This window comes from Suncus etruscus, chromosome 11, assembly GCF_024139225.1.
Source record: "Suncus etruscus isolate mSunEtr1 chromosome 11, mSunEtr1.pri.cur, whole genome shotgun sequence".
NCBI lineage: Eukaryota > Metazoa > Chordata > Mammalia > Eulipotyphla > Soricidae > Suncus > Suncus etruscus.
In genome coordinates this window covers 70816795-70832136 of record NC_064858.1, presented here as the reverse complement: position 1 = coordinate 70832136, position 15342 = coordinate 70816795, and the positions used below count along the sequence as shown (strand labels likewise).

The 15342-nt window shown below is 35.3% G+C and overlaps 1 protein-coding gene and 1 pseudogene across 3 annotated transcripts in view; one reads left to right on the top strand and one right to left on the bottom strand.

The window, feature by feature from the left end:
- SYT1 (synaptotagmin 1) overlaps positions 1-15342 on the top strand; it is a 594801-nt gene that overhangs the window by 31545 nt on the left and 547914 nt on the right. The gene's annotated exons all lie outside the window — the stretch shown is intronic.
- The window catches only part of LOC126022102 (syntenin-1-like), a 50262-nt pseudogene continuing 48513 nt past the window's right edge, over positions 13594-15342 (bottom strand).

The window sequence follows — 15342 nt, the reverse complement described above, 5'->3', positions numbered from 1 at the left end:
AAAATCAAGCCACTGTAGCTAGCAATCTTGGTATTTGTGCGAGTTATAGGTCAGGGTCTAAGATAGAGTCTCTAGAGTTTCCTATTCATCGTTGTTGTTGTGTTCAGTCTTCTGTAACACTTGCTCCCTGTTTTCGTTCAGTCCCTAAGCCAAAGCCTAGGATATTATGGATCCAAAGGTTCTGGTCAGTCTCTATTGTCCAAGTTGGACCTATGCAATAAGACATCTTGTTGTTGTTGTTGTTTATGTGTCCTGGACTACAGCCTAGGGTAGGGTTTTCCTTATTAGTCCCAAGGTAGGTTCTGTTCAGTCATGGTTGTCAAAGTCAGTTTTCTGTTGTTGGTGCTCTAATTTTTCACAGTTCAAAAGACGATATCTCTTCTGATTTCCATTTAGTGTTAGGTGATGTAATAGGACAGCCTGGTCTTAGGCCAAGTTTTCCTTTCCTCGTTGTCATATCAAAACTGGCACAAGTTGGTGCCAGAGTAGTGTTATAAATCTCCCAATGGAGCTTAGTTCCTGGTGGTGTTGTCCGGAGCTGTATCATTTCTAAGTCAGGGATCTGGGGTTTTGGCTTGGACTAACACGGTCCAATCTCCTGGGGACTGGTTGTATCCACATGACACATGTTCAGGATGGGAGGCACCCTTCTGCTATAATAAGTGAGTTCTTATCCCTAGAAGATAAGATCTTATTTCTGTGTCTACGGTTTCCCCTTTTTTTACTGTGCCCATACAAAAACCTATGGTGTCATACTATGTTGCTGGTGCTTTTCTGGGTAAGGATGACAGGCTGCACACACAGTCTTTGTTTTCTGGTTTTGTTCTGAGCTTTTATCCCAGTCAAGGCTTTTTGAACCAAGCAGCACCAAAAATGGTAAGGATAAAGAAAAAATGTATATATTAAAATAGAACAAATAAATAAAACTGAGTTAAAAAGAAAAAGTATTTGAATAAAACAAGTGGTGGAGGAGGCTACTTGTATATTTAGGAATACACATTTTAAGATGTATTTTTATGGAGTCTCTACCAGCATGGGGTTCGGCAGGCCTCCACCATGCCAGAGACCTTCTTAACCAGGCCTGGGCGGGGGTGCGGGACTTGGGTGACCCCAGCACCCCTCTACCACCTTGCTCCAGATCTCTAGGGCTTCCCTGGGCCACATGCCTGGGCAAGCCAGCGAGGTGGGTCCCTCAGCGGAGCTTGAAGGTTGCCCTAGGCTTTCCCTCATTCCCCACTTCGCTCCTTAGGGACGGTCTGGGTGGGGGCCCTGAACTTCCAGCCTCCCAGCTTCTTGAAGGTTCTCTTTCCTTTCTGGGCTTCTTGAAGGTTCTCTTTCCTTCCTGGGCTTCCCTGGGCCACATGCCTGGGCAAGCCAGCGAGGTGGTCCCTCGGTGGAGCTTGAAGGTTACCCTAGGCTTTACTTGTGGGTTGCACTAAAGCAGTTACTGGTAATCTCTTACCAGTCTATATTTTCAAAACTGCTTGGGGGCACTACATTAATAGTTCTCAATATCAGTGAAATATGTTTTTGTGTATGCAGAATGTCCATTTTGTACTCTGCCCTTTTGCACACACCTACAAATGATTATTTTTCTGTTAACTCTCTCACCCCCTATCATCATTACTCCACATTTACCCTTTTTAACTTATGTACTGTAGAATCCTAAGTCATAGACCATAGTGGTGCCCTGGAGTTAACATCCCCCCAACTATTCCAGAAGGCATAGAATGTACACATATGTCTTTTCAACATTTTATGTGTGTTTTCTTTGACGGCTATAACTCTTGCTGAATATTTTCTTATACACTGACGATTTCCCTTTTTTTTTAATATCTTTTCTTCTCTGTGAACTGTTCAATAGGGAATTTGGTGAAAGAGTCCCTCAGTTTAATGCTTATGTTTGAACCAAGTCATGGATATTGTTGGACATGTTCTTACGTCCCCATATACTCCGATAACGCCATGTGGCTTTATTTCTTGTTTGCTTAGGTACATTAAAACGGGAAAATACTATACATACAAATAAGTTTATATCTAATAGAGATGGGAACACACAAATCTTGTAGTGCAATGGGACCTTACACCCTGAACATTGACATAATGACCTGGCACAGGCCTCAGAAGAATGGGCATTCTCCATTCACCCCTGATCTAGGGAAGGCATCTACGAAACATCCAAGGTTGTCTATAACATCACCTGGAGGCAATCCTCTACCAGGGAAGACCCTACCGCTGCTCTAACATCGACCTACTCAAAAGAGAGTTCCCTTAACACTGAGAAGACTTAACAACAACAATGACCTGCTTACTGGACTGGGCTTTCTGTATTGACGCTTAATTGTGAGGTGAAACTAGAGGATACTTCACACCAGCCTTACTTCAATGTAGGATGTGCAGATTCCAGGATCTTTAATACAGAAACCTGATGCCAACAATAGAGACTGCATGACAAATAAAACTGTATTGGCCCTACAAACAATGACTTGGATTGAACAAACTAGTTTGCCTGGAGCCTAGAGTTGGTCTTATGCCAGGAAACTTCAGGGGTAGGGTCTCCTTGTATTTAGACCAAGCTTTTCCTTTCCATGTCCCCCATATTTTGGTGGGCTTATGCAAACAATATTTGCCACTCTAACACTGTTTTTACTGTGCTCCTTTGACTCTAACCCTTAAAAAATAACCTCTTAAACTTTTGATGTTAACTTAAACCACTATGCATGTGCATGAAAATATAAAAAAAATACTATGCCTTTAATGTTAAAGGAGTCACATAAATTTCATGGCTTTAGATTGCTTTGTGTACTGCTAAGAAATGTTATAATGTACTACAATCTGGGGACTTGTTGACAAAGTAGTTGTACATGGGTTCTGCCTTATTTTTCTTAATGTTCTTTGACTGTAAGTTCAATATTGAGGCATCATCAAGGGGATTTCTTCTGAGAACTCTGTTTATGGGCGATTGTCCTTCCACTATAACTTTACCTTGTCCTCTTTGCATCATTGTTATCATAATTAAAAATTTTAAAAAAGATGGATTGTTATACAGGTATTGAGCTTCCATAGGCAATATAAGACTCCCAATTAAGTCTTGATATATTCTTGTGGGGAGTAAAAGCCAAGGTACTTTTCTATTCACAGGCCTTGGAATTGAGTTTGAGAGATGCTTTGCTGCATTACGAGACCATATAGTGTCTTTGAGCTGGGAGTTGCTGAGGCTGATTCCTGTATCGTGCAACAGTCCACGATTTGGTGAGGGTGAGAGGGGCCATCAAGCATGAGTCAGCAGGCATGCTGGTTGTAGTTCTTTGTTGAGGCATGAGAACCGGGACCCAGAGGGTGTTTTTTACTGAGGAGATGGAAGGTGGTCTGTTGGGGCAGGAGGTCAATCTTGATGCCTACTGAGTTAGGAACTGAGGGTAAAGAGGGTTAAATTAGGGGAAGATAATGGATCAGGATTGGGAGATGAGGCGATAGAAGAGACACAGGGGTAGGGAAGAGGCAATGCATGACAGGGGCTATATACTATATATATATATATATATATCTGTATATATCTATATCTATATCTATCTATCTACTATATATATATCTGTGTATATCTGTATATATCTATATCTATCTATCTATCTATCTATCTATCTATCTATCTATCATCTATCTATCTATCTATGTGTGTGTAAATTGTTTGTGATTCCGGCTTGGAGCCAGTATGGAAAGTTGCGTCCATAAAGTCTGACTTTAAAGATCTATTTGAGTGTTATCATCCAAATCTTTGGTATTCCGTTTCCTTTCCTAGGAACTGTCTAGAATAAAGAACATTTTTAGATAATGCTTAAAAAGTATATTTGTCCCACGCAGTTATGAAAATGAGTATTAGTAAGAAAAGACACTGCTGCAGGGGGTCCAGTATGAATAAGGAAGGAGTTTCCCTCCTCCCCCCTCCCCCCAGAGCCCAGTTGCCAGACCTGGCCCTGAAGACCAGTTTGGCATGGGGGGGATCTTGGTCTCCTGGACTAAGTGGTCAGCTCAGGAGGCCATTGGCCAGCTGTCTGCCCAGATTCCCAGTCATACCTGTAGGAGAGGAGCAGGAATCCTGGCATGTGGGATCGTCTCCTCATTTGTGATTTTAATGTAGGACTTTGCTTTTTTACTTTAGCATATTCCCAGAGCTACAAAAGTGCCCGGCATAAGTCAAATCTGTAATATGATAAGTAACGTAAGTGAATAAATATGAAAAAACTAAGTCATAAAATGTTAGAGGGCCAGAGGGGTAGTGTGGAGGTAGGGCATTTGCCTCGTATGCAGAAGGACTGTGGTTCGAATCCTGGCATCCCATATGGTCCCCAGAGCCTGCCAGGAGCCATTTCTTTTTTTTTTAATTTTTATTTTTAATTATGAGAACAAAGATGCAAAGAAAGAGGACAAGGTAAAGAGAGCCAGGAGTAATCCCTGAACGCTGCCGGGTGTGACCCAAAAACCAAAAAAGAAAAATAAAAGTTAATTAGAAGGATTAAACTAATGATGAAAAGTTGCGAACTTCAGTAAGAAATGTTATTATTTCAAAATATGATGTTACATTCTCCAGGTTAAATTTTCTTATATTTAAAATATGATTTAAGAATCTGCAAACTTAAAATAATTAGATTTTTCTGAACTTAGTTTATAAAACCTATAAAAACTTTCTCCCTAATACTCTTCAAAATGATTTTCTTCTTTATCAATGCTTTTTTAATGAACTCCAATATAAATGAATGGCTAGATTACCATAAGGTATAACCTTATTCATCCAATATAAAGGCCTTTTGAAAAAGGTAATTAGTTTTGCTATACAATTCAATTAGATCTCAGGATTTTTATCTTTGGGAAACAGAAATTAGCAAAGTTGTATAAATAGACAGCTCCTTATCTAAATTAAATATATCATTATCTTGTTATTGTACAGTGAGATCAAATGCAAATGTGACTAAAAAGTTAAATAACCATCATTCAAAGTTGCTAATGGAGTTATTGATGGTGATAAGAGAGACAGTGGGTGAAAAGATAGATACATTTAGATAGATTTCTAATAAAATAAATGTCTGATGGGAAAGTACTGAATTATTTTAAAACTCATTTTTTCATTCAACAGATATTAATTGAAGTACTTTGCCTTCACCTTTTTATTACTAGATGAGGTTAGTAAAACTAGCTCTTCCAGATACTGGTCCAGTAGAACTTAACATTCAAGAGAGAACAATAAATGTTTGAGGGATAAATGGGCAAATAGTGAAATCAGCTGTATTTTAGCATGAGAAGAAAAGAAGATATGGTAGGGAAATGATTAAGGAGAGAAATTACAAGCTTAGATAATAGTCAAAGAAGACTCATTTGATCAGAGACTAATATATATAAAGATGCCACAAGCCCACAGAAGATACTACTTGTTTTGATTTGGTTTGGTTTGGGGGCCACCCCAGTGGTGTTCAAAGCTTACTTCTAGTGCTGTACTCAGGAATCATTCCTGAAGGACTTCCGGGGACCATATGTTCAGTAGGGTCTTAAATCTAGGTCAGCCTCCTGCCAAGCAAGTGTCTACCTGCTGAATTATCTCTTGGGTCCACACAAGCAAATTGAACTAGAACATCTGAAAAGGAAAAGGAAAGAAACGACAGCTATATATAAAGCAAAGAAATTCTGCATAGAAACTTGGAAAGTGTTGGACGGTACTCTCAGTCCACTGAAAAACTATACACAGATGATCATATATTAGTTAGAATCATGGGAAAATTATGTGAAAATGTTTTATACTCCTTAAAATAATACAGATTTGGATCCTACTTGCTAATACATTCTTTTTTAATTGAAATATTCAATGCTGTCAAAATGCTCATGATTTATATTTAATGCTGTGTGCCAGAACACTAGAAGATAATTAAAATAGCTTTCTATTTTTTCATTTATTATACAAATGCATTTAATTTTTTTGTTTTTGTTGTTGTTTGCTTTTAGGCCATAGCCAGTAATGCTTAGGGCTTACTTCTGGCTACACACTCAGAAGTTACTCTTGGTGGGCTCAGGGGATTATATTTGGTGCCTAGGATTAAACCCATACCAGCCACATACAAGACAAGTGTCTTACCTTCTGTCCTATCACTGTGGCCTCTAGTTTATTTTTTACAGTATATTTCAATTCACTCATATCCAGTGCATTTTATTTAACTCTATTCCCCTAACAAATAAACATTTTCTAATATCTGTAAATGTGAATGTGTGTTTGTGGGTCTTTTTCCGTCTGACTTGCTACTAGCCCATTATTTCTCTAGAAACAATTAACAATGTGTTTTAACTTTAGTCATTAAACCTTGAAAATATTTTACAATAACAATAAAATTATATAATTTCCAGAAGCAGAAACTTTGCATGGAATCTAGATCTCTTAAAATATTTTTTTAAAAAAGATATGAGTTTATTCCTTCATTAGTTAAGACTAGACTTGGTTGCTTAGTATTTGAGAAGTTTATTTTAGTGTAGTGTTTTCCCCTTTCTTTATATCCAGACATGAGTATTTGCCAAGCAAACATTATATATAACCCCCTGAGACATTTAAAAGGGAATGGAGATACATAAGGGAGTTCTTTTATATCTCTGTATCCTCTGTAATTAACATTTCTGTCTCAGCATAAATAAAATGAAGATTTTTCCTGTTTTTATTTTCATTTGCGTAGTGGAGGGCATTATTATTTGTGTGAAAGGACAATCTAGCTATTAAAAGTGTAAATTTGAGGGTAATTGGAAGAGATAATTTGCTGTTATGAAAATAGGTCCAAATATTTGTTCCTGTAGTTGATGAAATGGTGATCATCAAGCCAACCAATTCTCCTTTTCAAGCATCAACTGGTTGTTGAGTGTCTCAATACACATGCTTGACCCAGGATCTTTCAAGTAGAGAGCTCTTTGTAGAAGAAATGCTCTTTTCTGCTTATTATTAAATATATCCCAGCTATATGTTTTCACCATTCTCATTGCCCTGATGCTACACCTAAGTTCTTTGCATGTAACATGCCTATTGATTCTAGGCTAATGCTAATAAGTTATTCTATGAATTGTGAAGGACTCAGTTTGAAGCAGAACCAACATACCAGAGTGGTCAAAACTCTGTGTTTTTCAGGCCCATCTTTGTACCTTCTACATAGGTCTATAGGCTTTTAAAATCCACTTTCTCCCACTGTATTATTGATTTTAAAGCCATGAAGTAAATTAATTAGCATAGGTCATAGAAACTGAAACAAAGCAAGCCTATGAAAGCTGTAGCAATGGAATTTAACCCATTCTATCAATGTTTATATTACCAATTTTAATCTAAATTTTTTCTAAAATTGTCAGACATTAGGTTGTTAAGCATTTAAATACACATTAACAAAATTATATCAAAAATAGATTTTCTCTGGGGCCAGAGTGGTTGCACAGCGATAGGGCTTTTGTCTTGCACATGGATGACCTAGGGCGGACCGTGGTTTGATCCCCCAGAGTCCTATATGGTCCCCCCAGCCAGGAGCAATTTCTGAGTACATAGCCAGGAGTAACCCCTGAGCATCACCGGGTGTGGCTCAAAAAACAAAATAATTTTTTAAATTTCTTTTTTATTTATACTTATGTTTGCATCTTTAATATGGAATAGTTAGAAGTTGATAGTTGATGATTTCTCTGTTCTGAAATGATTTTGCTCAATCTTTATCCCTCATGGAGGTAATATTTTAGCTTCAGTGGCCATAGAATCTACAGTCTGTTATGAAATACTTTTGTAAGACACTCCTGAATTGATTTGCATATATATTGATATTTGATATATAGGTTTTCCCAGATGCCTAGAACAGATTGCTTTTATTGTGATTATCAGATTTTTTAGGAATCTGGGGACTGGTCAAATTTGTTATGTAGAAATGTAAACATTGTTCCTCAACCCCCTAAAGAACTATGGAATCATATGAATCACATCAAATGCTCCACTTGAGTAGTGGAAGAATATTCAGTTTGCTTAAAATAATTTACAGAACTGGCCATCAAGAAAACCCTTGAAATTCAGGTCTAATAATAAAATCTTGTAATATATTTTTTGGGAACTAATAGTGACAGGATATATATAAGAAATTGGAATTTGATTTTAAATGTACAAATCAATTCTAACTTTAGAGAACTAATAATCTATTATACTATGTATATAAGTAGTATGATTCGATGTTGTAAATAATATAGTTAAATTTCCAATTCTATTTTTCAATAAATGTGGATGTTTTTGTTATTTCATGACAAAAATAGAAACTCAAAATATCACATATTTTAAAGTAACATATATAATTGTTATATGTAGAAATAATATTTATTTTTACATTTATCTATTTTTGTTTATGATTTAATAAATATATAAATATAATTTTAGATTGCTGAGTAAAAATAATATTGGGGATATTTTGATAACTTAGATTATATTTGCATATTTATGACTTTAGGAAACTTTATAGTCCCTTATTTCAGTTTTTAATTCATAGAAATATCTAGTATGCAAATTAGTGTATGAATATATTAATTTCCCAAACATATAAAAATAAAATAATTTACTTGGAAAAGGGAAGTAATTGTACATAATTTGTTCTTAGTTGTGTAAAAAATATTGATCTGTCTAATAATGGAATCATATATTACATAATTAATGAAAAAAGCAATTAAATAACCAAATAGCATAAACATATCAAAATGCATAGGAACTAAAATTCAAGTTTAAAAACATTTATAAATGTATTTTATAATACATTATCATGTACAAAGAAAATTAAAACATTAATATGTAGTAAGGTATACTTTCTTCAATAAACTTGCATTAGTATTGAAAAAATTTCAAATTTTGGGGTCTGAGTGACAGTACAGTGAGTAGGGTGCTTATCTTGCATTCAGCTGACCTGGGTTTGACTCCTCTCATTATCCCCTAAGCCCACTAGAAGTGATTCCTGAGTACAGAGCTAGGAGTAAGCCCTGAGCTCTTCCAGGTTTAGCCTAAAAGCCAGAAAAAAAAAGAAAAATGATTTCAAATTTATCAGTATATGACTGAGTCCTTCAAATAATTATGTACTAATTTGCATATTTGATAAAATAGAAAGCTAATGCAATGTTTAAGCTCATTTTAAGGACTTTTAAATTAATGTTATAAAAATATGAGTTTCATTGTTTAGTATTTAATACGTAACTGTTCCAAATACATTGGCTATATGGTAAAACAAATCTAAATCTAAATATTGAATGCTACTAAAATGGTATATATTATCCAAAATATAGGAAGATGATCAATGTTTACATACTATAATAAACAAGCAAACTACCCAATTCTCATTTTGAAACTAATTCTATAAACATTTTGAGATATAGTGAAGACAAAAATTGTATGTTGCCTTTAATAATGCGCTATGTCAACTTTGTTTTTGCTTTAATTTAATTTAATTATTCAAGGTCTGCTAGTTTTTGAGAATTTAAAAATGTTAGTATTAAGTATCTTGAATATCTTCTTAATATGAATGTAGACATCTTGTTCATATGAATCATAAAGTTTCTAATATGGATTCTGGAAATTCATTCACCAGATCAGGCCTTATACAAAATTTCTCTGAAAGTTAATATAATTAAAATTAAAATGAACATAAAACAAGTAATATGTAAATTATTAATGATGAGTCTACAAAAAGACCCATCATATGTGCTTCAAAATATTCCTTTTGAAATTTGTAAGAATTTGAAGTTTGTAAGAAACTGCTTATATGTAGCTGCTTTGTATTGTTTATATAAGCTTGCTTTCAGAATATTATCTGGCAACATCTGAGTGAAATCAAAAGTAGGTTAATATTCCTATTAGACTAAGTTGCACTTTGTGTTTTTCAGATTGTTTAATTAATAAAACTAAACCTGAGTTGCAATTGTGTTGGAATAGATAGATACTTAACTATGAAGAAATATCTTAAAAATAAAGAGCAGAATTAAGGATAGGGATTTCTGTGGGTGTAATTAATGTTTCCTGAAGTGAAATGGCTCTTCAAAATCAAACAATTGAGTTCACAAAATGTGTCTAGGTCTATGTAAATTATGCTTTAAAACATAAATTCAAATTTCTCAAGTGTAATGAGGAGGGTAGATACTGAAGAAATGGCTAAAATGTCAACTTAAAGTAGTTGATATTTGTTGTTTTGCTCAAAAGCAAAAAATGAGGAATCCCAGTTGATAGAATAAAGTTAAAAAGATACACAGGGAATATTTAGATATAAGGTTTTGAAGAGTAGATGGAGTCATTATTGACTTCTATAACCAGTATTAAGAAAAGATTGAAATAAAAAATTTCCCAAATAAAAATTTTAATAAACTGCATTCCATGTAAGAAAATGATTAAATTAATTATCTGTGCCAGAAAACAAATAGGCTGAAAATATACTTTAAAATCCAAAATTCTGTATTTCAGTGATATATAACCAGAATGCTGTATATCTCTAGAGCATATTTATCTTATAATTGGAAGGTTTTTATCTTTAAATTGAACACCGTTGGGAACTGCCTCCAGATACCTGAAAGTAACTATTGGAAAGAAGGACACGAACAGTTGTCTATCATGCAACTGACAATCTTTATTGGAAAGCAAGCTTCTTTTATACTAGTCAGAGAGAATAAGGCTATACATAGCAGACCGAGCAGGGAATGAGTTCATTCTTACATTAAACATTACTTAGATTAAAGAAAGCCCCTTAAACTAAGCAGAACAAGGGTGGGGGGCATTTGGTACAGAATGTGTCCAGTAAGTCAGATAAGGTAGAAAGCAGGGAAACAGACTTGAGGGCTGTGGTTATGTGAGCTACAGCAGGAATGTATTGATGTAGCCTTTTGCTGCATCTCTTGGAAAACTTTCTTCTCCTTCCTGTTATTGCTGTACCCCCACAACTTTTACCCATATTTTCCCATCAGGTGCCCCTAATTTTGGTAACTTCTACTATGTCTTCTATATCCAATATTTTTTAAGATTCAACATGAGGAACTTATTTTCTAGGAGACTACAATGTGATGACTTTGATTAGTAAAGTTTTATATATATTTTTATATATTTATATTTTATTTATATTCATATATTAAATATATTTATAGTAAATCATTTGTTGTACACCTTAAAATAATATAATTCTTTAACAATTGAGTCTCAAGAAAAATGGTAAATGTTAAAATTAAAATGGATTATTTAAGAAACTATATACCCTTACTAATGAGAAGAGTATGAGCTTTACTCTTAGATTATGATACTTGTTTATATCAATATATTATCAAACAAAGTTTAGGGACTAAATATATGAAAAGTCCTTCTTTTGATGAGCTTTTTCTGTAGCTTTTTTTTTTTTTATTCTATTTGGATATACTCCCATTTGTTTTCTCACATTGTCTGACTTATTTTCAAAGGAAATGTAAGTTTAATCATCATGGCTTTTATGAAATTAATAACATTTCTGGATCCAAGGGATAGCACAGCAGGCAGGCCATTTGCCTTGCATGTGGTCAACTCAGGTTTGATTCCTGGCATCTCGTATGGGCCTTAGAGCCTGCCAGGAGTAATTTCTGAGGACAGAGCAAAGAATAATTCATAAGCACAGCCAAGCGTGACTCAAAAACAAATCAAAAAAATTTGATAACATTTTTCATTTCTGATTCCATAATCAATTAGTCAGAACCATCAGCTGGTTTAAGGGATGCAGAATAAAGAATTGGACTTAAAGATCTCCAGCTATTTCTACTCTAAGAAGAAAGACATATAATCAATGGCTCTGTATTTAAGAGCTGAGCTCTATAACTTATTGAGTGCCCAACTTAACTAAGTAGCTTTAAGGAGACTTCACAAATGTTATAGGTAGTCTTAAGTATTTTGAGGAAATAGCATCATTGCTCCAATTTTTAAAAGCAAGTAAGTCTAAATATTTATGTGTTTTTTTGAAACATTTAGAAAGGAGGACAATTAATCTTACCTTCTCTAAGGTATGATAAATATATTTGTTTTTGGGACAAGATAACAATTCAGAGTGTTGAACAGATGTCCTGTATGTGGAGATCAAGATATGCCTACATGTAGTCTTTCAAACACCATTGGGAAAAAAGATCTGAGTGTCCCACGAAACAGAACAAAAGTGTCATTTAACAGTACTTACCCTGGGGCCAGAGAGATAACATGGAGCTGAGGCATTTGCCTTGCATGCAGAAGGATGGTGGTTCAAATCCCAGCATCCCATATGGTCCCCCGTGCCTGCCAGAGTGATTTCTGAGCGCAGAGCCAGGAGTAACCCCTGAGCCCTGTCCTGCCAGGTGAGACACTAAAACCAAAAAAAAAAAAAAAAAAAAAAGGTACTTACCATGTACTTCATGGCATCTGAAGAAAGCAAGCCTGGATTTATCTTACTCAAACAAGTGAATAAAGACATTAAATAAACAAATGTAATTAAACAAATAAAATGAATCAATAAATTCAAAAATTTATTTTATTCTTAGAACTTATGTATTTTTTATTTATTTAATTTTATTTTTTTATTTTTACAGATTTAATGAATATAGGATAGGCATAAATCAAAAAGAAAGGGAAGATCTTATTAAAGTGTCACTGCTGGTTTGTTTAGAGGGAGGAGTCAGAAATTGGAAACCATTACCAGGAAAAGTTTTTAGACTCAAAGAGCTAAGTTACATAACATTGAGAGGAAGATGCCAGGACTGGTATTAGTCCACTTACTTCACAACTGGGAAAAAAAGGGGGGCAACCAAAAATTTACCCTACATAGTATAAAAAATTTTTATGTTAAATATATAGTAATTTATTTAATCAGAAAAAAGAAGTGCCCACTACACAATAACTAGAAAATCTCAAATGCAACAAAGCAGTTATGCTATATTAACTTGGTACTACATTGTTGTGTGCTAAATTGCATTTCAGTTTAATATAGAACTGCTTTTTGCATTTTTTGGAGCTTTTTGCAAATGCTTTTTTAATGCTTTTTGCGGCATTAATTATATTTTGGCTCTTATTAACATACTTAAGGTGACAGTTTAATCATATTAAATGAAGGTAATTAAGACGTAATAACAATCTCTTGCAACCTACAGAAAATGCTTAATGTTTACATGGAATGAAATCAGTGCTACTTAATTTTATGCATACACATGGAAATAAAAAATCTTATCAAAAAGTCATTCTAAATGTACTATAGTAACACACTTAAAATGCAGCTATGTCATTGAATTAAAGTTAAGAACGGCACTACTTGTTATCTAGAATAAAGGCGACTGGCTCAAAGACACCGCAAAGCATGTATCAGTCATCCTAATTCTAATAGCTTGTAGAACATTAGGTTTCTAGTACAGAAACTATTCTATGGAAGTTAGTAAATCTTCTGAAAAGTTTCACATCTGTAAAACCAGGGTAAGGCTACAACTATCTTGAGTTCTGAACAAGATATGAGATCAAAGCTGCTCTCTGGCTCCTAGAAAGCTTCTTGTGCATAATTAAGAAGTTGCAGAACACTGGAATAGTTCAGCAAATGTTCATGGTGCCATGACTTAAACATCAGGAATAGCATGATCCATCAGACTTTTCATACTGCTTGGGGCTAACCATTTAATAATATGTCCAAAGATAAAAGCAGGCATGATTGTGATAATAACATGATTGTGATAATAAGATGTTGACAGTATGTCAGCAATTTGAGAGTCCTACATTCTGTCCATTGACAGACAATGACATTCTGTCCATTGATTTATATTATGTTCTGTAAGAAGATCATTTCTGGCTGTAGAACCTGTCTTAAAGTACTCTGGATGTTACTTTCCCATTTTTAAAGATAAAGCCAACATTTCCAGTTTTGCCCTTATGCATGCTAATTGTATGTTCAAAGGGCCTATTATGAATAATCATATCATGAGTATCTTCTCTCCAAGAGCCTGCTTGAACACCTTGTGTGCTTTACCAGAATTCCAGCCCTCAGTTTTCTCCCACTGATCTGAAGTATTTGGTCACCAAATCTCAGACCAATCAATGAGGCTGGAGAATTTGCTTGGACTAGTTGAACCTTTATCTATTGACTAAAGCCTGAATCCAATTTTCCCATCTTGGTCCTTAGACGAAATGACTTCATGAATTCCTTGCTTAATTTCTACTCTATGAATTCCCATATCATTACCAGTTACGGTATTCACCATATACCTGCATTGGTGCCCCAGGGACTATGGCATATTTGCACGTATTTCTTCATTTAAACAAAGGCCCATGTACTGAGAGTTCCGGATACAATTTAGGATAAAGGTTGCATCTTGAGAGATGGAAGCAGAAACTTCAGACAAAATAGCTGGGTTGGCAGGGTTTGCAGAAAAAGCAGTATGAGCCTGAATTACTTTGTCTACCTTCAAGTCTTCAAGAGATGTGTACAGAGACAGGATTTTTTTTTCCCTAGGCCACTGGGAGTGAATTCTAAGCCTCAGCCTCCTGTCACAGGCTCAGTCATGTAGGAACCTGGGCTGGGACGCGAGGAATGAGCTGCTCCAGCCCGCCTCCACCAGGTGTGTAACGCCCCTTCCGCACGCGCAGATCCAAGGCGCCCAGTCAGCTTATTTGTTTTATTTTGTAAACTTTTTGGTAGCAGTCATTTATATTTAGAATGAACAGGTAGAGAAGTGCAAACATTCAACAAATAGGTGCGTTTTTTTTTGGGGGGGGTGGTCTGAGGCCTAATCAAATTACAAGTGCTGAAGTTCTAGCAATAACAAAATAGATAAAAATGACTATCCTTGATCAGTTTAGATTCTCATGGATGGCCGGCAAATTCTAAACAAAGACACAGTATATCTGATGTTTAAAGTGCTGTGGACAAAGAAATCTTGGAGAAAAGTTTTACTAGTAGAAGAGTGTGACTTGTTCCTGTGTCACCCACTCATGTGGTGATTTGTTCTTAGTGGAATTACTTGGAAGTAAAATTAGAACACTTGGGCATAGATAGTTCTGCCTGTCTTTTTGGATTTTTTTTTTGGGGGGGGCACATAAGGCACTCAGGGGTTATCCTGGCTCTGTGCTCAGAAAAGACTCATGGCAATGCTCAAGGGACCATATGGGATGCCAGACACTGAACCTGGGTCAGCCACTTGCAAGGCAAACTGTACTAACTGTGTTATTGCTTTGGCCCAGTTCTGCCCACTTGATATAGATAGAAACCAGACTGGGGGGTCCTGGCAGAGGAATAAGAGAGTCCTATTAGTAGAAAGCCTTGTCCTGGACCCCATCTTCACACTGCAGAAACACATTGATTCTTCTGTCAT